The 21,658-nt window shown below is 42.3% G+C and overlaps 1 protein-coding gene across 5 annotated transcripts in view; it reads left to right on the forward strand.

Annotated features, from left to right (window-relative positions):
* Window positions 1–17,807: 17,807 nt before the first annotated feature.
* The window catches only part of chd9 (chromodomain helicase DNA binding protein 9), a 192,796-nt gene continuing 188,945 nt past the window's right edge, over window positions 17,808–21,658 (forward strand). For 2 of the 5 annotated variants that reach the window (XM_055648425.1, XM_055648429.1), the window contains exon 1: window positions 17,812–18,070. The gene's annotated coding sequence lies outside the window, so the exon portion shown is untranslated. Of the gene's footprint in view, window positions 18,071–21,658 lie in introns of all 5 variants that reach the window. The other 3 variants (XM_055648422.1, XM_055648426.1, XM_055648423.1) reach the window with 2 other exon arrangements.

The following is a 21,658-nucleotide window of genomic DNA, read 5'->3' on the forward strand; positions in this document are numbered from 1 at the left end:
AGCCAATTAAAAGTCTGCTTTTATCAGATTAGGATGGAAAAAGATTAGCTGTTAAAAAGGAAATGTAAGAAAATCGATTGAAATTAAATTTTACATTTTAACATTGAAAATCCTTTAAGTATCTTGCTACAGGACTCATTCTTAATTTTTAAACCTATTTGAATCTGTTTATAATGGTAAACTTCACTGCTAAGTGATTCCCAAGCTAATTCTACATGTATTTTAATTTGCATAAAGGTTTCATTAGACAGGTCAATTGCAACCTGTAAGTAAAAGCTGGCAATCAGCAAATCAGGAAGCGTCTGTGGAAAGGAAAACAATGTGTCCTGAACTCTACCATCTTCAGTGGCTTCATCACTAACCGTCTTTCAATCATAGGGTCTGATGTAGGGATGTTTGCTGGTTGATGATTGTTCAGCATCATTTGCAACTCCTCAGGTAATGAAGCAGTCCACAACCAAATGCAGACAATATCCAGGTCTGGCCTGATCAGTGGCAAGTAAAATTCGCGCCACACAAATGTATGATTTGGCAATAATGATATCTAACATGGGAAAATTCTACTTCCACCACTTGTGCCATCAGCACAACTGAGAATTGTAAGAAGATGTAGGCTTGCGTTGATTGCATGGTCTACAGCCCTGTATTCCACATTGTCCTGTTCCTTTGTACTGTCCACTCACCAACTGCCCTCAACACATAGCTGTCGTTACACATTTCCATATAACCATATAACAACTACAGCACGGAAACAGGCCATCTCGGCCCTACAAGTCCGTGCCGAACAAATTTTTTTTTTTCCCTTAGTCCCACCTGCCTGCACTCATACCATAACCCTCCATTCCCTTCTCATCCATATGCCTATCCAATTTATTTTTAAATGATACCAATGAACCTGCCTCCACCACTTCCACTGGAAGCTCATTCCACACCGCTACCACTCTCTGAGTAAAGAAGTTCCCCCTCATATTACCCCTAAACTTCTGTCCCTTAATTCTGAAGTCATGTCCTCTTGTTTGAATCTTCCCTATTCTCAAAGGGAAAAGCTTGTCCACATCAACTCTGTCTATCCCTCTCATCATTTTAAAGACCTCTATCAAGTCCCCCCTTAACCTTCTGCGCTCCAGAGAATAAAGACCTAACTTATTCAACCTATCTCTGTAACTTAGTTGTTGAAACCCATTTCCTCTCTATCTCATCAACCAATGACCACTACAACTCCCGCATAGCAAGTCTGGTCTCACACCATCGGGATATTCTGTTCAATCCACCCTTACCTCATCCTCTCTGCAACTTCAAATTAACTTGTTTTTTTATCTTAATTCTCTCAAAGAGTCTTCAACTTGAAAAATAAACTCAATTTCTCTTTCTCCAAATCCCGCTTAACTTGTTCAGTAATTTCTGATGTCCAGCGTCTGCAGATTTTAGATTTTCTTTTATCTTTATAACTTGTGAATGTCTCCATACGTATATTCATTGGACACCTCAGGTCAAATTCAGATCCTCTTTGCTGTGTGACTCAGTTTAACGGTGGGGAAGTGGTTTTGAGAAATATTCTTTCCCAACAACCTGGAAGAAACAGTAACTTCCTTTTTTTGCAGAATAAATAATTTGCTGCACTAATGCAAGAATAAAATGTAACATGGTTCAGAACGAGAGAGTGACTTATTAGAAATTGTAGAAATTAGTCCAGCAGTTTACAATGTACCCAAACAAAAGCTCTTCCTTAAGCTTCTATTGGTCTTATCATGTGTAGGAAAGAACTGCAGATGCTGGTCTAAATTGAAGGTAGACACAAAATGCTGGTGTAACTCAGCGGGACAGGCAGCATCTCTGGAGAGAAGGAATGGATGACGTTTCAGGTCGAGACCCATCTTCAGACTAATGTCAGGGGCATGGGCGGTACAGAGTCTCTTTGCCGCCCACTCCCATGACATTAGTCTAAAGAAGGGCCTCAACCCAAAATGTCACCCATTCCTTCTCTCAAGAGATGCTGCTTGTCCTGCTGAGTTAGTCCAGCATTTTATGCCTACTGGTCTCATCATAACAGTGCAGAAGTCCACAACAAAAGGCATGCCAGAGTGGAAAGGATTACAATGGTGGGCAACAGGAAGATAGGGTTTGGGTTAGCGTTCCTGAAAATAGGGTTATTTATGTGGACTGAACACAGGAGGTAAAGCAGTCATTTAAACTGCATTTGGTTTCTCCCATGCAGAGAAGGCCACATTGCGAGCACTAGATCAGAAGAAGTACAAATGAATCACTGCCTTGTCAGGATGGTGGGAAGGAAAGAGATAAAAGGGAATGTGTTGCATCCACTACGGTTGTATGTGATAGTGGTACAAGAGGGGAGTGGCTGGTGCAGACAGAAAGTGGAAAAGTGAGTTAGAGTGAATGGTGCCTTCTGAATGCTGAAATACATGGGGAAAATGTGTCTGGAGTTGGAATTTTGTTAGAGATGGTTGAAATTGCAAAGCATGATCTGTTGAATGCAGGGGCTGGTGGGTGAAAGATTCAGACCAGGGCAGGTCTATCGTTGCTCTCTCCAGGATGAGTGTAGTCTGAACTTCCACAACTATCTCAACTACCCTTCATCCCACCCTGCCTCCCATTAGGACTTCCTTCCATTCTTTGAGTTCCTCTGATTCTGTGTATTTACTCCTAGAATGCAACTTTCCAATTAGATGTTTTTTGAGACTTTCTCTTTCCGAAACCATAGTAAAGAGAGCTTGTGATTTCTCCTCATCTATTTCCTGTTGTTCTGCTCTCGCCCTTCCCCTCTCAGACAGAGCATGGAACAGTATCCCCCCCTCCCTCACCCACCCTCATCCCAACAGTTAATTATTAGTTTGTTGCGTACTATGTATTGATGTCATTTAAATAGATATCCCGAGTTGTGTTTGGGACAGGTATTTTAGGCGTCATCAAGTTCAAGTTCAAGTGAGTTTAGTGTCATGTGTCACTGTATAGGACAATGAAATTCTTGCTTTGCTTCAGCACACAGAACATAGTAGGCATTTACTACAAAACAGATAAGTGTGTCCATATACCATAATATAAATATATACACACATGAATAAATAAACTGATAAAGTGCAATAACAGAAAATGGGTTATTAATAATCAGAGTTTTGGCCGAGCCAGGTTTAATAGCCTGATGGCTGTGGGGAAGTAGCAATTCCTGAACCTGGTTGTTGCAGTCTTCAGGCTCCTGTACCTTCTACCTGAAGGTAGCAAGGAGATGAGTGTGTGGCCAGGATGGTGTGGGTCTTTGATGATACTGCCATCCTTTTTGAGGCAGCGACTGCGATAAATCCCCTCGATGGAAGGAAGGTCAGAGCCGATGATGGACTGGGCAGTGTTTACTACTTTTTGAGGTCTTTTCCTCTCCAGGGCGCTCAAATTGCCGAACCAAGCCACGTGCAACCGGTCAGCATGCTCTCTACTGTGCACCTGTAGAAGTTAGAGAGAGTCTTCCTTGACAAACCGACTCTCCGTAATCTTCTCAGGAAGTAGAGGCGCTGATGAGCTTTCTTGATAATTGCATTAGTGTTCTCGGACCAGGAAAGATCTTCAGAGATGTGCACGCCCAGGAATTTGAAGCTCTTGACCCTTTCAACCATCGACCCGTTGATATAAATGGGGCTGTGGGTCCCCCTCCTACTCCTTCCAAAGTCCACAATCAGTTCCTTGGTTTTGCTGGTGGTGAGGGCCAGGTTATTGCGCTGGCACCATATGGACAGTTGCTCGATCTCTCTTCTATACTCCGACTCATCCCCATCATTACATCTTAACCAGATTCTTCTCCACTGCCTGCAAGGGGTGAAATGATGTATGGAGTCCCAAGGAAGTTAAAAACTAAGCAATAACTTATCTGTAGAAACAGGGAACTGCAGATGCTGATTTACCAAGGAAAGACAGAAAGACAGAAATTACTGGAGTAACTCGGCGGGTCAGGCAGCATCCCTGGAGAACATGGATAGGTGACGCTTCAGGTTAGGCACCTTCTTCAGACACAATTATCTGTGTAAATATGAAATCTGAACAGTGACTTCTCAAGAATTTTAAATGTCACCCTTTTTGGAGGGTCTTTACGTGGGAGTATTAAGAGAATCCTCTCTGAAATTCCGAATTTCCATCATCTTGTCAGGAAGTAGAGGCATTGATGTGCTTTATTTATAATTACACTGGCTCGGGCAGAGCCCTCTTCCGCCTGGCGCCGTGACTCTCGGATGGCAGCTTGACCAGGTCCAGGATCAACCCCACCAGGACATCTTCAGACATCCGCTTCATCCTCAAGCTTTAAGTGGAAGTCCCTTTTGATGGCCTTGTCAAGGTCGTTTCTGGACTTCTTATAGACCCCTGCGTCACCAGACCTGAATGCCCGGGATCTGGTCCTCAGAAGAATGCAGAGCTCCTGGTTCACCCAAGGCTTCTGGTTAGGAAACACTCGTATGTTTTTTGTAGGAATACAGTCCTTCACACATTTCCTTATGAAGTCTATAACGGCTGTGACGTATTCATTCATGTCCATTGCCGAGTCCTTGAACATTGCCCAGTCTTCTGACTCCAAGCAGCCCCGCAGTTGTACCTTTGCCTCCCCAGACCAGCTCTGTGCAGTCCTCACCACTGGGGGTGCGCTCTTCAGTTGCTGCCTGTATGCAGGAAGAAGCAGCACCGCTGAATGGTTGGATTTCCCTAAGTGAGGGCGAGAGATAGAGCGATAAGCATCCTTGATGGTCGTATAGCAGTGGTCAAGGGTGTTTAATCCTCTGGTGCTGCAGGTGGTGGTTTGTAAGTGATTTTTTCAGGTTGGCTTTGTTGAAGTCCCCGGCTGTGGTGGTAAAGGCTTTGGGGTACGCTGACTGTTGCTTGTTGACCACGGCGTGCAGCTCCTCCAATGCTAGACGGTGGGATGTAGACCGCGGTCAGGATGATGTAAGTGAATTCCCTTGGGAGGTAGAAGGGGCGGCACATCACAGCCAGATGTTCCAGATGCAGAGAGCACGAGTTAGACAGAGCTGCCACATCTTAGCACCATGAAGATTTGACAATGGCAATGAGGCAGAAGCCCTCACCTCTCCCTTTCCCAGATGCCTGCGTTTGGTCCATACGATGGATGGAGAAACCTTCAGTCTGGAAGACTGAGTTTGAGGAGCTGGGAGTGAGCCATGTCTCTGTGAAACACAACACAGCACATTCCCTCAGCTCCCTTTGATAAAGCAGCCTTGACCTTAAGGTGGCATGTAGGCCCTGTTTCTGTGAGGTATCTTTAAATTAAACTAAACTAAACTTTTCCTATTATATAATCAACTGTCTGCACTAATAACAAATATACATGCATGATGAGTCACTTGTGTCCTGCAGTATATTCAGCATACTGTTAATAATTAATTACCTTTTATAACTGATTAAGAGACAAAACTTGGATGGTACAGTAGGTCGGTGAGTTTTAACCACTACTCCCTGAAGCTTCACAATGAAGTCTGGCACTTTGAATTATATTGAATTCTGGATGGACATCTCTGGACAGATATTTAGTGTGCTGGTAATTTTATTGCCTTCCTGCTCCAAAGCACGAGGCAGTGCAAGCCACAGTAATAAACCATCAGATCATTGGAAATGAAATAAGATTAAATTACAAATTATCAATGGAAAAATCCAGTATTTGGATGCACCATAAAACAAAGCTAATAAGCTTGCATGATTCTCACAATATTTACAGATCATGCAATTATATTGTACTGTATTTCTGTACTGTTGCGAAGAGATTTAGGGAAATTATTTCAATTAACATCACATCTGCGATATGAATACACTTTTGCTACTAGGATCCACAGAATGAGGAGAAATAATTTATGAATGAAAACTACAGAAACCTATAGGGCTGTGATGAAAACTGGCAACATGCTATTGTTGCTTCACCAGAAGTCAGTTCAACCATTCCTTAACTATTCCAGAAAACAACAAATGAAGAGGCCTGGAAATGTATTTTAAAGATGTCATGCTTTAACCACTGTTATAAAATATTTTACAAACATCGTTAGTTGCCATTTATGAGCAAATTAATAAAATACCTACCAAAGTCGAAGTACTGTTGAATAACCCATCCAATGTTGATTTTGATGTTCACATCACAGTCTCCTCTGCATAAGGAAAACCTCTGTTCAATCCCCAAGAGTGATGCTGAGTTTCCAGTTGTCCATCACTTTAATTATCCATCCCACTTCCACCCTAATCTCTCTTATCTTTGTTCTCCTACACTATGCCAATGAAGATCAATCTAACTTCAAGCATCTTATCTTTTGATTTGGCACTTTATAACCTGTGTTCAAAGCATCTGTCAACCATTTCAGATAATCAGTATTTCTAGTCATGTATTTCACATTTCCAGCAATCTGATTTTTGCCTCTCTTGATATCTCAGATTACATTAGTCTTCCGTTATTTCCACTACCTCCAGACATAACCTCATTACTGTTTCAGCTGGGACCATTGTCATTTGCCACTTGGAGCATTCAATCTCTCCAAACCTCCACCCCAACTTAAAATCAGCTGTATTTCTAACTTTATCTTGTTATATTAAAAGATCATTAAACTGAAACATACACACGTGCGTGCACACATGCACTTGCCCACATACACACACCCACACACACACAAACTCTGTAAAAGCTTCCACGTGGGAAACAAAAGGTGATTAAAGGGAACACATGATATTAGCATGAACAAAAATAAAAATAAGGAGAGAAATTAAGGACAGATAGTAGAGAGTGAATAACTGACTACAGGGGAGATAAGAAAGTTACAGTAACAGCAAAAATTTAGCAGTGTGCAGCATGTTCTGGCAGCAAGGAGAATAAGAGAATACTGCAGTTTAACACAAAGGAATTTGATCACTCTTCTATAAAACAACCTATTGAGGATTCTCACCAAAAGTGCTATTCTTCCTTTGCTCGCGCCTTCTCTGATGCAACTCATGTAGTCATCCTGAGGAATCCCTGAGAGAGAGAGATCATGGGCATTAATTGGATGGACTGAAATTACTGGGGTTGATCTTGCCAGAATGTGCAAAGTACCAAAGAGAAGAATGAAGATACTGTTCCCCCCAGATGGCATCAAGTTTGCCTGGAATTAACCTGAACCTGAAAAAATTGACACTGAAAAAAACAAAAAGAAAACAGGATCCTGAACATCGAATGTTCTGGAGGAATATTGGATTCTCCAATTTTAGGTAACTAAACAACAAACCACACCAACCACCTTTCCACCACCCCCTCCTCTCTTCACTCTGCCCCACCTGAATGCAAACATTTCTCTCGCAATCCTGTCCCCGTTCCACCTGCTTAAGTAACATTATTTTCCTTAACCATACGACTGCAACTATGTGGATCATATAGTACCTGTACCTGTAAATGCTAAAATCTCACTGGGGCATCTTATGATGAAAATGAACCTAGAATCATGTAAGGGACAAGAAGATATGATTAAAATAGATGTGCTTTAAGAAATGTTCGAACACAGCAAAAGTAAAAAGGGTTTAGAAAGTAAGTATGGTGATGATGGGGAGGAGTTAGTAGAATCATTCTGCTGATCCATCACCAAACTTTCCTCCCAATCTCTCCCACCTGTGGAAACATCCTAGGAAATAACAATATATTCAAGAGGCTTGTGAAGAAACAAAGGGTGGAGGAATGATGGTAGTTTTCAAGGACATAGGTGTTGATATTTGTTGTTTTGAAAGGGCAAGTTTAAAAGCTTGCCTCAGTTGATAGCACTCTTGCACTGAGTCAGTAGTTTGTGGGTTGAAGCCCCAATCCAAATGCTGGACTGTCAGCAATGTAACGTTGAATGCAGCAGTGCCTGAGGAGCCCATTGTTTGGATGATACATTAAATTCATGGGCAACCAGGAACAAGATCTCACAGCACTATTTTTGATGAACATTAATGGAGTGGCCATGTTCTCATGACCTACATTTATTCACCTGTCAATATTATTTAAGCAGATAATCTGGTCATTATCATATTCACTTTATTGATGCTATTTGGCCTGAGGAATGATCCAAGAATGTGACATCTTTCTTTATTCTATGAACTATTTATCAGAGTTATGTTGAATTAACTGATCTTAGACAATTGGCTTGAGTTTGGCCTTTGTTATTTGGTGACGATTCCACTTCCTGATAGCTTTCTCGTAAATCTGATAAAAAGATATGCATGTGAGGCTAATGTCAGACGTGAGAGTGATGCACAATACAATCTAATGTTGATAGGTTTGATAGATAAATAATAGCTAACTGAGCTCAGTGCCAGTGAATAAATGCTGCTTGAGGGGCTTTGTGCATTAATCAGAGCATTTTTATTAAGGAGGGAGAGCAATAGGAGAATAGTTAAGGGAAACACAGTAATAATTATTTAGGCTTTTAAAATTTTGAAACTTCATGTGATGAAAATAACTCTCAGAATAATGATGCAGTGAATGGAAAGATATCCGTAAGAAGATACATGACCTGTTTTGTGGTTTATTGCTAATTATTTATCATCTGCATCATTGATATCAGGAAAATAAATTAATCCGTGTGACTGTTTTGTTTTAATTGATGCAACAATTGAATAATTATTTTATTGTCAGCGTCCATGTCATAAAAAAAGTTGTTGAAATATGTCTGTCTTACAATATCCTTTCAGTTTAGTGAGTTTTCTCATCCAACTTCCTTCCACCGATTTGCTTCCCCATCCTTTTTCCAGCTGAAACAAACTTCCTGTATTCTGTGAATGCTATTACATACAGTAACAAATGACCTGTGTCCAACTTGCTTATTTATCTATTATCACAAAGAAGGAGGCCATTAGGTCCATGTTGGCTCCCAACAACTTCTCTCACATTCTCTTAGGCCGCTCCTTGTATCCAGAATAGTGCTTCCAATTTGGATTTGTGGATTCTGAAGTTGTTCAAATGGCCAATGTGAGAACCACGATTCTTCCAAGGTTCCGATATATTCAGTTGCTCCTAGCTATTATTTTCCGTGTTTTAATTTATGATGAGGGCAGGATACAACGGATAGTGTTGAACTTCCTATAGCTTTCCTCTATTTTTCAGATCAGTCATTCTGATCTTGCTTGGTTTTATACTCATTCAATCAAAGAAGGTTGTATCCAGCGATGATTATTCTTTCCATTCACTGCATCATTATTCTGAGAGTCCCGCAGCAATCAATCCTTTTGTTCATCACCGCCATTCTGCTCATAGTCAACTTCATCCAAAGACATGCCATCAAATTCTACATGTATTGCTGATGCAATTCAGCCCTACTTCTCCACCAATAATCTGAACATTTCCATTATTCCAGTCTTGGAGTATCTGCAGTTCCCTTAATTTAAACAAAGGGGTGACCAATATCATTGCCTTTGGGACTATCATCAAACTCTTGCTTTACCACTGATCCCACCCCTTCCTTGCCATTCCTTTCTGCAATGAAGATGACAGGTTACAATCTTGGTGGTTTTTTTGTCCAGCATAAAGATTATCTGCGTTCAGCACTCTGACAGTGCTCGTGCCTCTTTCCTTCCATTGTCAAAACCTTCAATCGGGATGCAATTACCTCCAGTTTTATCATATCTCTGTTGACAATCTCCACATTCTTTCTGTAACCTTGAGAAAATTCAAAACTCAGTCGCACTTAGTATTGCAAATGTATGTCCATCATCCGTACTGTTCCTGCTGAGTTAAATTGACAGCCTGTCTGAGACTTTAATTGATTTAAACATTAGTCATGCCTCTTCATATTTCAGAACCTCCTTTAGCCCAACAAGAACATTCAGTTCCTCCAATCTCATCTCTAATGTTTTACTCCTTCCTTAGACCCATGTCTTCATTGTCCAGTCTCTAAGATTTGGATTCTCTCCCTACGTATTTTCAATTTTCCACCCGTTTCCAGGAAGAGGAAGCCTAATTGTGAGCAGTGATTAAAAATAATGAGGGATGATGACTTTGAAGCATGAAGCACCCTGAGAGATCTTTTGACATGATAGAAACAGAGAGATTAGAAACATAGAAATTAGGTGCAGGAGTAGGCCATTCGGCCCTTCGAGCCTGCACCGCCATTCAATATGATCATGGCTGATCATCCAACTCAGTATCCCGTACCTGCCTTCTCTCCATACCCCCTGATCCCCTTAGCCACAAGGGCCACATCTAACTCCCTCTTAAATATAGCCAATGAACTGGCCTCAACTACCCTCTGTGGCAGAGAGTTCCAGAGATTCACCACTCTCTGTGTGAAAAAAGTTCTTCTCATCTCGGTTTTAAAGGATTTCCCCCTTATCCTTTAAGCTGTGACCCCTTGTCCTGGACTTCCCTAACATCGGGAACAATCTTCCTGCATCTAGCCTGTCCAACCCCTTAAGAATTTTGTAAGTTTCTATAAGAATTTTGTTTTGCTTGGGTGGAACAATTGGAATGGCGGGGAGTGGGGGGCATTCTCTCAGGTTGAGAGGTTATCAATAATGGAGATCTTTTTCACTCTTCCGTTTATTTGGATTCTCTACTTCAGCAGGTTGTGGGTGGTCAGCCATTGAATTCATTCAAGATTTAGGTTGATGGATTCTAGGGAAATCAATGGAAACAATGATTATGTACGAAAATTAATTAAGGTCAATGATTTGACTAGATCAGTGGTTCCCAACGTGGGGTGTACGCCCCACAGGGGGGCAATTTGATTTTTAAGGGGGGCAATTGAGCGCGACTGAGGAGGTCTGGGTCCAAATTTTCGATTTTTATTTTTTTGGATTTTCCATCAGGTAAACATATGTAGTTTATGTTTCAGATGTTATTTTGAGTAAATAATTTTTTTGGGGTAAAAAAGGTCTTTATTGTGTAGTTATTACATAATCACCACGCCATCGCTCTTCATGCACGTCGCACGAAGCGCGCGGTCATTTTTTTAAACAATTTTTTAGTAATTTCTTGCTCAGAACTTTAACTGTCTTTTGTTTATTTCATTTTTCTTTTTCATGGATGCCATGTTCTTTTGAAGCGTGTTTAAACCAAGGTATTGGCGTTTTAAGCTTCTTCAGCTGAAACGGAGTTCACTTTTTAAATGATAAGAATTATATATCACCACATGTAGGTATGTTACAAAACCTACCTGAATCGTCATTGGGAATCTGCCCACAGCCAGGTCCGCGATTTTGGCGCTGTTTGGAGGGGGCGGGTTTAAAACGCGATTTTTACTAGGCTGTACTAACCGCAGATGTTCAGCCTAGTAAATCATTAACGAAAAATCGCTGCAAGACCCGGTCGCAAAAGGTATTATTAGTTTTATAGGCCTCGATAATATAGTTATAATAGTTTTAAAATTACTGTCTGATTCCGCAACCTCTCGCAGCCCCAGGGTTTTATAAAGCAAACAATTAAAGGTATGTACTTTATTTTTACATTAAATGGGGCATATATATAACCCTGTAATTAAAGTTATCTATAGCGAGTAGTTCATTTTGGGCTTTTTATATCCCGCAGTATTTTTCTGGGCATTTGAGGGCACTAATCCAGCGCGATGTCAACGTTCTAAACCAGCGCGTTCACATGAACCCACTAGAAAGCCGATTTAAATGGGCATTTATTTACAGCAATTGAACACTAAATTCCTTCCATTTGGCCTATAAATTAATGTAAATTAGATATAAAAATCGTGTTATATTGTGAATTATTTGTGAATAATCTTTGGACACTTAGGCTATTTAAAAATGTTAATCTTTCCTTAAGAAATGGGCTTTTGACTATCCAAGATCACAGCTTTTTTGTAATGTCCATTGAAAATCAATAGGGAACAAGATGCTAATTTCCGAGTATGAAAATGGCCATAACTTTTTTAATACTTGAGATATGAAAGTGAATTAGGTGTCAAATTAAACTTATTGTTATGCTTTATCTGATGGGATAAATTGCAGACTTGATTTTTAAAATCTCAAAATTTTGTAACATTGCTACCACATGGGGGGGGGGGGGGCATCAGGATTTTAGAGGTGATTAGGTGGGGCATGGCCAAAAAAAGGTTGGGAACCACTGGACTAGATGCTTTACCAGCTTTCTCTCCTCTACTCCATCAGTCTGAAGAAGGGTCCCAACTCGAAATGTCATCTGCCAATTTGTTTCCATTGATGCTGCCTGGCCTGTTAGGCTCCTCCAACACTTTATGGTTTACCTAGATGTAACTGAATTGTGCAACAAACACAATTTGTCCTAACTATGCTTTTGATGATAGTAAATTATTCCGTTGAGATTAAACTTAAGGCATTAACTAGGGGCATTCATTAATATAATATTTATCAGTTAAATTTTATTATCTTGGTTCCATATTGCTTTAGAAGTGTTTGATTATTCCATTGTGTCTATTATTTAAAAAGGGATATTCCCCTGGCTATTCAGTTTGTGGGACTGCACCAAGCAATTGTGTCAGTTATCTTTTTACAGAGCACCAGAACATTACAAAATTTTGATGGGAGAGCATAAAATTACATACATTTTGATGGGAGAGCATAAAATTACATCACAGACCTGGTTAAATTATCTTGCTTGGGTTGTTTTGTCTTGACAACTAGAAAATTATCCCAAGATAGTTTTGGATCTTTTGGCATTCCAGCACCTCCTCATTTATTTTGCAGTCTTTTACCAGTGTTAATGTCTACTCAACATGGTCTTATAATTTTGTCTAAAAAGCATCTGGAATTTAATAAATTCCTAATAACATCAAAATTCAATTTACTGTTGATAGATACAATTGATTTTTTTTAAATCAAGAAACTGGAATCAAAGTTTCAATTGCATCCTAAATTTTAACTTTGTTGCTAATGACAAAATGGACCTATTCAGCCCTTAATTAATTAATTTGTGTGTATAATTTTTGTAAAGCACACTCCAACTTAATCATATGCCAAAGTACCTATTGCTAACATTTTCAGCCAATGATTAGTGCATGGGATGGCATTTAAGTTGTACGGCAAACAAAATCAAATCTGTAAAAGGAATGGAATCAAACTAGTCTCAAGAGGGGTCCTGACCTGAAACATTCTTTATTCATGAGCTCCAGACATGCTTCCTGAACTGCTGAGCTATTCCAGCATTTTGGGTGCTATGCAGCAACGTTTGGTTGAAGCAGGGCAACTTATCCATTATTGACCTTAATTCAATGTTCTTGCCCAATTTATCCAGCAAAACAAAGTGAAGGGCGTTATATAAATAATTTTGATAAAAACAGCCTGAATCACTTGCAGCGGTATGTTCACCAAACTTTATTGAAAGGAGAATTGCACACTTATCTAGACTCTAGCATTTTGTTCATATAGCCCACAGTATGGGTGCCAGACCCTGCAGTGCCCATTTTCAATTATCTTTGAGAAGGCAGAACTGCTTGAGTCTGTCTCGTATAATGCAATTGCATATAACCTAGTGGCTTATTTGAGAGTTACAGATATAAGAAGATACCAAGACAGGAGGCTATCTAGCCCTTCGAACCGTCTCTACCGTTCATCAAAACTGTGGCTGATCTTCCACATCAATTAGATTTTCCCCATACTATCCCCATATGATTGGATTCCCTGAGCTTCCAGAAATCTATCTATCTCTATATTGAATCAATTCAGCAGCTGAGGATCCAAAATTCTTCCAGAGTAGGAAAATTCGAAGATTCACCATCTTCCGAGTGACAAAATATCTCCTTTTCTCAGTCCTAAATGACTGATACCTTTCTCTGAGACTGCGATCATAGGTTCTGAATACCTTAGTAAGGAGAACCACTTACCTGCACCCAACCTAATGAGCCAGTAAGAATTTTGTAAGTTTCAATGAGATCTCCTCTCATTCTTTTAAATGCTAAAGAATGCAGGCCTAATCTACTCAACTGCTTTTCCTTTGGCCGAGAGAACGCTGCCACCTATGGCCGTCATTTTTGGCTACCTCGCTCAGAGCCCTCCTCCGTCTTCCGGTACCAGAGAATTTTTCCCATCGATAAAAAATCAGAGATATTAATGTTTAAAAAAATTCCCCATTCTCTCTGCTGCCCCCGCTGGCGGCAGGGGGGAGGGACTATAAAACCCGAAAGCGTCGTGCCTCACTCAGTCTCTGCCAGACCCAGGAAGCAAGAGGGTCACGGCTCTCCGAGCTGTGAATAACACTGAACGCACGTCTACTCCACGAGTCCCCTTGATGTGGCTGCTGCCAAATTGTTTGCCTTTTGGCCATCTTACTCCGCTGCACAGGACAAGAATATTTTTCCCATCGATAAAAAATAAGAGTTATTAGTGTTTAAAAAATGTTGCGATTCTCTCTCCTGAAGATCACGCCCCTTCCGGAGGGACTATAAAACCCAGAAATGTTGAGTGCTTCAGTCAGTCTCTGCAAGATGGGGGAGCGAGAGGGTCACGTCTCTCAGTCTGAGTTGTGAATAACACTGAACACATGTCTACTAAACTGTGAGTGGTTTTACTGACCTGTCAGTGCCCATAATGTGGTTAGAAAATATAGTTTAGAAATGCTAAAGTTGTGTTGCCTTTGGTTTGGAAATGCTAAAGCAGTGTTGCCTTTGGATTGGAAATGCTAAAGCGTTATTAGTGTTTAAAACATTTTGAGATTCTCTCTCCTGTCAATCATGCCATGAAGGCCACGCTCCTTCTGGTGGGAGGGACTCTAAACCCAAAAGTGTGGGCGTGGCTCAGTCTCTGCTAAATAGAGGAGGGAGAGGTCACGACTCGCCGTCTTTAGTGGCCTTGCACCCTGCTTGAAATGGTATTAAACTGCACTTGAATTTGGTGGCCTTACACCCTGTTTGAAGTGGTAAGAAAATGCACTTGAATTTGGTGGCCTTGCACCTTGCTTGAAATGGAATTTCAAGGAATAGCCGTGTCAACTCCCACCCACTAGCCGTGAGTGAGTGAGCTGCCAGCACAACAGTCTTGAGTGACTGAGCCACCAGCCCAAGAATCCATTCGGCCCACCGTGTCCATACTTGCCCTCTGGAAACCAGTCCCTTCATACTAGCTCTCCAGAAATCCCCCACCCCCCCACTCCAACTGGCCACCAATATTGGAATTGGAGAGGTGGAATATTGCGTTAGTATACCTCTATAAGATCACCCCCTTGATCCTCAATTATCACTTTTATTTTGTTGGTTGGCGGTGTGTGAGGTTTATTCAGAGTGGAACACCCCAGGTTGGTGAGCCAGATGGAAACACCAAGGAACCAACCGTGTCGGATAAGGAAGTGCATATGTGATGTGTATTCTCCTATTACTTGTCTTGCTTTGTCCTGTTCCTCCTCTCTCCCAGCTTTCTTTTCCCCTGCTACAATGTCTGAAGTAGAGTCCTGATCCAAAACGTCACCCACCCATATTATCCAGAAACGCTGCCTATCCACTGTTATTCCAGCATTTTGTGTCTGTGATTGGGTGCCTGAGGGCAGTGCTTACAATAGTCCCATGTTGGGCTCTAGTATATTAGTCCAAAAACCTAATCTCAATCTGACTACAATTTATGAAAGGGGTTGAACTGGCAGAGCCCAAATTGAATAGTAGACCTTACCACTCAACAATATCAGTTGGGTCTCATAAAACATTCTCAGTTCTAAGGCTTAGGTTTAAATTTATACTGAACAGACCTCCAGTATCTTTGGTCACTTTGGAGGGTACTTACACATTAACCACATTCTTGTGGGTCTGGAATTGAACATGTGTTCAAACATGTGAGCAAAGATAGACTTCCTTCCCTGAAGAACATTAATGAATCAGGTGGAGTTATACAAGAATCCATTGGCTTCATGTTAGTTATTCATTAGTTTTGCATTTTAGAGTAATTTAATTAACAGAATGTAATTTCCACAGCTGCAAAGTGGGATTTGATCTTTTGTTTTATCTTGGGCTGTAGAATATTGGTCCAATTAGCTAATCACAATCCCACTCTAATTTATGATATTAAAGATAAAGAAATTACATTCAATATTTCATTCAATATACAATTACTTTCTTCATCACCACAGAGTCTGAGTTAATTGGGCACTGGGAAGAGGCTTCTGTAGGTAATCACGATGTGCCATTCAGCAGGTGCCGCCAGCACTTCTCCCGAGTGTCCACTCATTGTGCTTGAACTTCCACATTGAATGTCATTCACTGCGAATGACTCTAATGATGGCTGGTCGACACTAATCTGCTGAAGGAAAGAGTCCGTTGGACACAAGCTTGATCCTATTTCCTGCCAGTCCTCATCTTCAGAGACCAATCTTACTGTTGATTTGGAGTTATGACCCAGCTTAGTTTTTTCCCTCTGATACAGAGCTTGTTCCAATTTCATTTGCAAACTGAGCAACATCAGGAACTGACATCACATTTAGTCATTCCAAAAAGGTGGCCGCAGTATTTGTTTTTCCCAATCATTTTTAAACAATACTCAAAATAATTAAAATCTTTGTAAAAATAATCATAAAAATTATTTGGGTTTTAAAAAATAATAGATTTTAATCATTTTTACCTAGGATAAATAATTAATGGAATTGCAGGGAGAATGAAAAAAATATGGAATGTAGTATGTGTAAATGGGTGCTTCACAGTTGGCAGAGACTTGGTGGGCCAAAAGGCCTGTTTTCAACTCTTAAAAAAAGAACCATTTGCACCTCCAAGAAACAACTGCTTTTGAGAGAAAAGGATCATTTGCATGTCAAACAAGCCATTGGTAATGAGGGAAAAGAACCATTTGCTTGCCCAAGCAGCCGCTGTTTTGAGAGAAAAGGACCATTTGCATGTCCAAGAAGCCACTGATAATTCTGGATGAGAAACATTTGCAAGTAAAAGAAAACCAATGCTTGTCGGGATAAGAACCATTTCCACGTGCAAAATAGCCAATGCCTATTAGGGCAAAAGGACCATTTGCATGACGAAGAGATACAAAATGCTGGAGTAACTCAGCGGGACAGGCAGCATCTCTCGAGAAGGAGTGGGTGATGTTTCATATCAAGACACCTCATCAAACTGAGGTATTGATTGCCATGAATGTGTAGGGAGTGGATGGGAGAGTGGGATAGTTTCTCAGTCTGAAAAAGGGTCTCCACCTGAAACATCACCCATTCCTTCTCGAGAGATGCTGCTTGTGAGTTACTCCAGCATTTTTTGTCTATCCTTGGCATAAACCAGCCTCTGCAGTCCCTTCCTACATCATTTGTATGATCACTTGTGAAAGTTACAGCAGAATTACTCCAAGTTTACTCCGCATTTCAATCGTGGCTGATCTCTCCATCTCAACCCCATGCTCCTGCCTTCTCCCCATAACCCCTGCCACTCGTACCATTCAAGAAAATATCTAGCTCTGCCTTGATTTGGCCAACTGTGCCAAATAAATTCCAGATTCACCGCCCATCTGGCTTCCAGAATTGACTGTGAAAAAAAAAATTGTCGCTGGGGAAGTGAAACTAACTTGCTTGCTACCTGGACGAAGTAAGTCTTCCCCCTTCCTTTTCTCTTCAAGGCTAATATTTACCTGGGCCAATTTGCAGCCTGCTCTGGCTGCAGCTGAGCCAAGCCTGCCTCTGACCTGCAGCCCCGGGTCTGATTGACGTGTGGCCGGCCGAGCCCGGGAGCTACGCCTCCCACCCCCTCCTCCCCCGGGCTCAGCCAATCAGCGAGGCCGGCAGTCCCCGTAGCGGTGGCGCCGCCGATGTAAGGCGGCCGCCTATTGGCTGCCCCGCCCGCCGGCCGGACGGCCATGACGGTCTGGGACGGCGCCACCAACGACGGGCTTTTTCGCCCCCAAAATTCCCGTCCCCGAAACGTCGCCACCGCTTGCGGCGGGGAGCACCCGCCGTGCCCCCAAAACCCACCCACCCCCCCACCATCAAGCAAATACAACAACTAATTCTAATAAAGCAGCCGAGTCGGCAGTGACCCCGAAAAGCAGCCAGTGTCCAATCAGAAAACAAAAAAGAAATATGCAAATGTATCACGTTAGTCGGAGCGCTGAGGTCGACTCCGTACTAAACTTCGCAAATAATCATTCTTCATAAATACTTCCTTTAGAGCCGGCCTTTCCTCTGGTAAGTTCAGCTTCCAGCAACCAGCAACAATGAGATCCCAAAGTGGGGGGGGGTTTCTATTATTTTTCTCCCCCCCCCTCCCCTTTCTGTCGTGATTTTTGTGGGGTTTATGTCTCGTTATTTTTTAGGGAGGAGGGGGGTTTACAATGAATGTGGGAAGTAGGCCACTATGGGATAAGTGTAATGTAACTTCTATTGCACACAACCTGTGAAAGGCTGGCAGCCTTGTTGTTTTTTCCCCCTCTTTCCTTTCCTCTCTGTGTGTGTGTGCCTCCTCCGGGTTCTCCTGGTGTAGCTGCAGGCCGATGGCGCAGCTCGGTGTCCAGGCTCGCCGCGTTTTTTCGCTGTGGAAATAGCTGCGGCCGTTCCTGTCAGCGGCCGCCAGCCACCTCGGGGTTTTCTCTCTCTCTCTCTCTCCCTCCATGGCGTCGTCTTGTCCTGTCAGCGGCCGGGCTCTGTCCTCCCTGCTCGCACCGTTCCTGTCAGCGGCCGCCTGGGGGTTTTAATCTCTCTCCCCTCTTGGCGTCGTCTAGTCCTGTCAGTGAACCGCCCGCACCTTTTTCCCCCACCTCTCCCTCTCTCTGTGTCTCTTGGCGCGGTTGCTGTCACCGCGGCCCCGCGCTCCGGCCGTTACTGTCAGCGCCCGCCAGCCCCGGGCTGCGCCCTCGCGCCATTCCTGTCAGCACCCGCCCGCACTCCTGTTGTTGTTGTCGGCGCCCGCCCGCCCTCTCTCTCCCTCACTACTGTCAGCGCCCTCGCCCCGTCTGTCATGTCATGTCCTGCGGGCGGGCGGGCGGGAAGGGGTTTCTTGTCCTGTCCTCCCCATGCCTTCCAGTCAGCATCACCATCCAGTCCTCTCCTGCCCTGTCAGCCAGGCTATGAATCTTGCAGCCTCGCGCCATTCCTGTCAGCGCTCCTGCACCCTCGCGCCGTCCCGTCCCGTCCTGTCAGCGCCCGGGCGGGAACTCCCATTCCCGCGCGCTCCTGGCAGCGCCCGGCCGTTGCCCCTTCGCGCCCCGGGGCTGCTGGAGGAGGAGGAGGTGGAGAGAGGAGGAGGCGGCGGACGCCACAACATCCCCCGCGCCCGTTACCTTGCGTTCGGCCGAGCAGCAGCAACAACGACGTGGGAAACACGTGCGTGCAATGTCGGGCTAGGACTGGCAACGCGCAGCAATAATAACAACAACACAAAACAAAAACCCAGACGGGGAGACAAACGGGTGGCGGGAGGTAGAGGAGGAAAAAGGAGGGGAGCCACTGGGGCCCCACTTGTGCGGTCGTTTAAACAAGAGAAAGAAAGGAGGAGGGGTGTTAGGGGTAGGAGAGGAGAAGACAAGGCAAGGCATGGGATTGGGAGGGAAGATGATGTGCCTGCTCTGACCGCATGAGTCACGGCTCCATTGTACAGCAGAGCTCCACTGACTGACTCACTGGTGTCGCGCCGCCAGCTGCTTATCCCTTCAAGGAGGCCAGGACGTGAAACTGCCCAGTGTATTCAGACTTGTACAATCCAGTTCAACACATGAGCTTCGATGCAATGTCAGTCTACGCAAAGAAATTTGTATGCATACTTATCTCTCTATCTCAAATACACACACAGACACAGAAGTGCCTAGCATGTGTTATTTGCAGACTGCATCTGTTATCGAATTGAGGGGCCTAATGGTCCTGATGCATTTCTCCTAAAGTTTGCTCCACTGCTTTCATATAGTTTTATGGGTTGTGGCAATTCATCATCGTTGTGTGTGGTGGGGATGTCAGAGTGATATCCTGCTTCAATTAATGATTTGGAAATTCCCATAGTGTGCTTCATTCAATTATGACTCGCAGCAAAGAAGGGAAGAGATTGAACTTTTTGTTGCCTTCCATCACAGTGAGGAATGTGGAAGAGTCACTGTGGTGGATGTTTATGTTAAAATGTATTTTGTGTGTTCCACTGCTTTTTACTTGTATGACTGACTTGGCAAATGAAATTCCTCATATGTTGCAAAACATACTTGGCTAATAAAGTGTTATTGTATTGTAACATGGTATAAGGAGGCTAAACTCTCGGGGGACAGGATTAGCATTGACAGTGGCAATGAACTAATTTGCTCAATTTTCTGTAAAGAGAACCTGATCTATTGGATTTCCCATTCTCCTCAACCCTCATTTTTGTAGTGGTTTGGGCTCGTGTTAAAGAGCTTTTTTTCATCAACATCTTGACGCATGAGAAACCAGGTGGCTAGCCAATGTTTGTCTCCAATCAATGTCACCAAGATAGACTATCTGGTCTCATCGATATAGTTGCTTGGTTCTGATATACTTTGATATGTCCAAGGGAATTTGAAATGTGTTAAGTAAATAAAAGTCATTATTTTAGCCTGGGCCGTACCATGCTGTGATCAGTATGTGCCAATGTTGTTGTTTTTTTTTCCAGTAGGTCCGTTTGAAAAGTTGTTACTATGTCATATTTGTACAAATCTATTCAAGTATGATTTTATTTTCTTGACAGCATTGTTGCTATAAATTACACTTCAAGCTACCTTTCACATTTCAATTCTCTTATTGCAGCATATAATTAAATGTTTGGGCATTTACTGACCACTTCTACTGATATTTTTGTTCTCTGAATGTGCAAATTTAAGAAATATCCTGATCATTAGTTTAGAGATGCTTCTTAACTTTTAACCCATCTTCCATAAGAGCCATAGAAATGTGATCTCAAGAAAAGATTGGAATCGTTTACGGCAGCTTTCACAATCTCGCTTCTTTTGCCCTCTCACTATTTTCCAACCAGAGCTAAATAAATAAAAAAGAAAGGTATGAACTTTTCATTTTGGGAAGCAAGCATAATAGAGTCATAAGTGTGGAAACAGGTCCTTCGGCCCAACTTGCCCAGCATGTCCCATCTACACTATTCTCACCTGCCTGCGTTTGGCACATATTCGTCTGTACCTGTCCAAATGTTTCTTAAATGTTGCGTTACTACCAGCCTCAACTACCTCCTCCAGCAACTCGTTCCATACACTCACTATCCTCTGTTTTTTTTAAAAAAGCGTACACACTTTATGTCATGTTCACTTATTTTTGAAACCTATCTTTTTTTGTGCCAGGAAATCACTTGAAAATGTATCCTCGGCCAACAATTCAAAAACATTCTACATAGTTACTGTCTCACTTATCTTGCTCTTTTTAAATCAAAATGCTATCTTGTATTTGACTATCTTCCACTGGTAGCTTAGTTTTTACTCCCAGATAGCATATAAGAAAGAACATCCCACACAATCTGCCTTGATGAATTACAGTTGTATGATTTTTCTCTCCCACTTATTGTGGCTGGGCATAAATATATGCCTTTTAATACTGGTGTTTTAATGTCACCTGGTCAGTCTCCAGTTTTGGTTCTTTTTACGAAAATGAATCTCCTTTTTTTCCCTGCCTTCCACAATGATTGGGTATTTTAAAGCTCAACTAGCCATTGATTAATATCTCCAGCTGATTTTCCAGGTTTTATTGCTATACTCTGATCTTGGTGTTATCTAAATCTTCACTTTCTTTAACAATGATAATTTCAACAGTTACTGCACATGTGGTTTATCTCAAAAT

This window comes from Leucoraja erinacea, chromosome 17 (genome assembly GCF_028641065.1).
Source record: "Leucoraja erinacea ecotype New England chromosome 17, Leri_hhj_1, whole genome shotgun sequence".
Taxonomy (NCBI): domain Eukaryota; kingdom Metazoa; phylum Chordata; class Chondrichthyes; order Rajiformes; family Rajidae; genus Leucoraja; species Leucoraja erinaceus.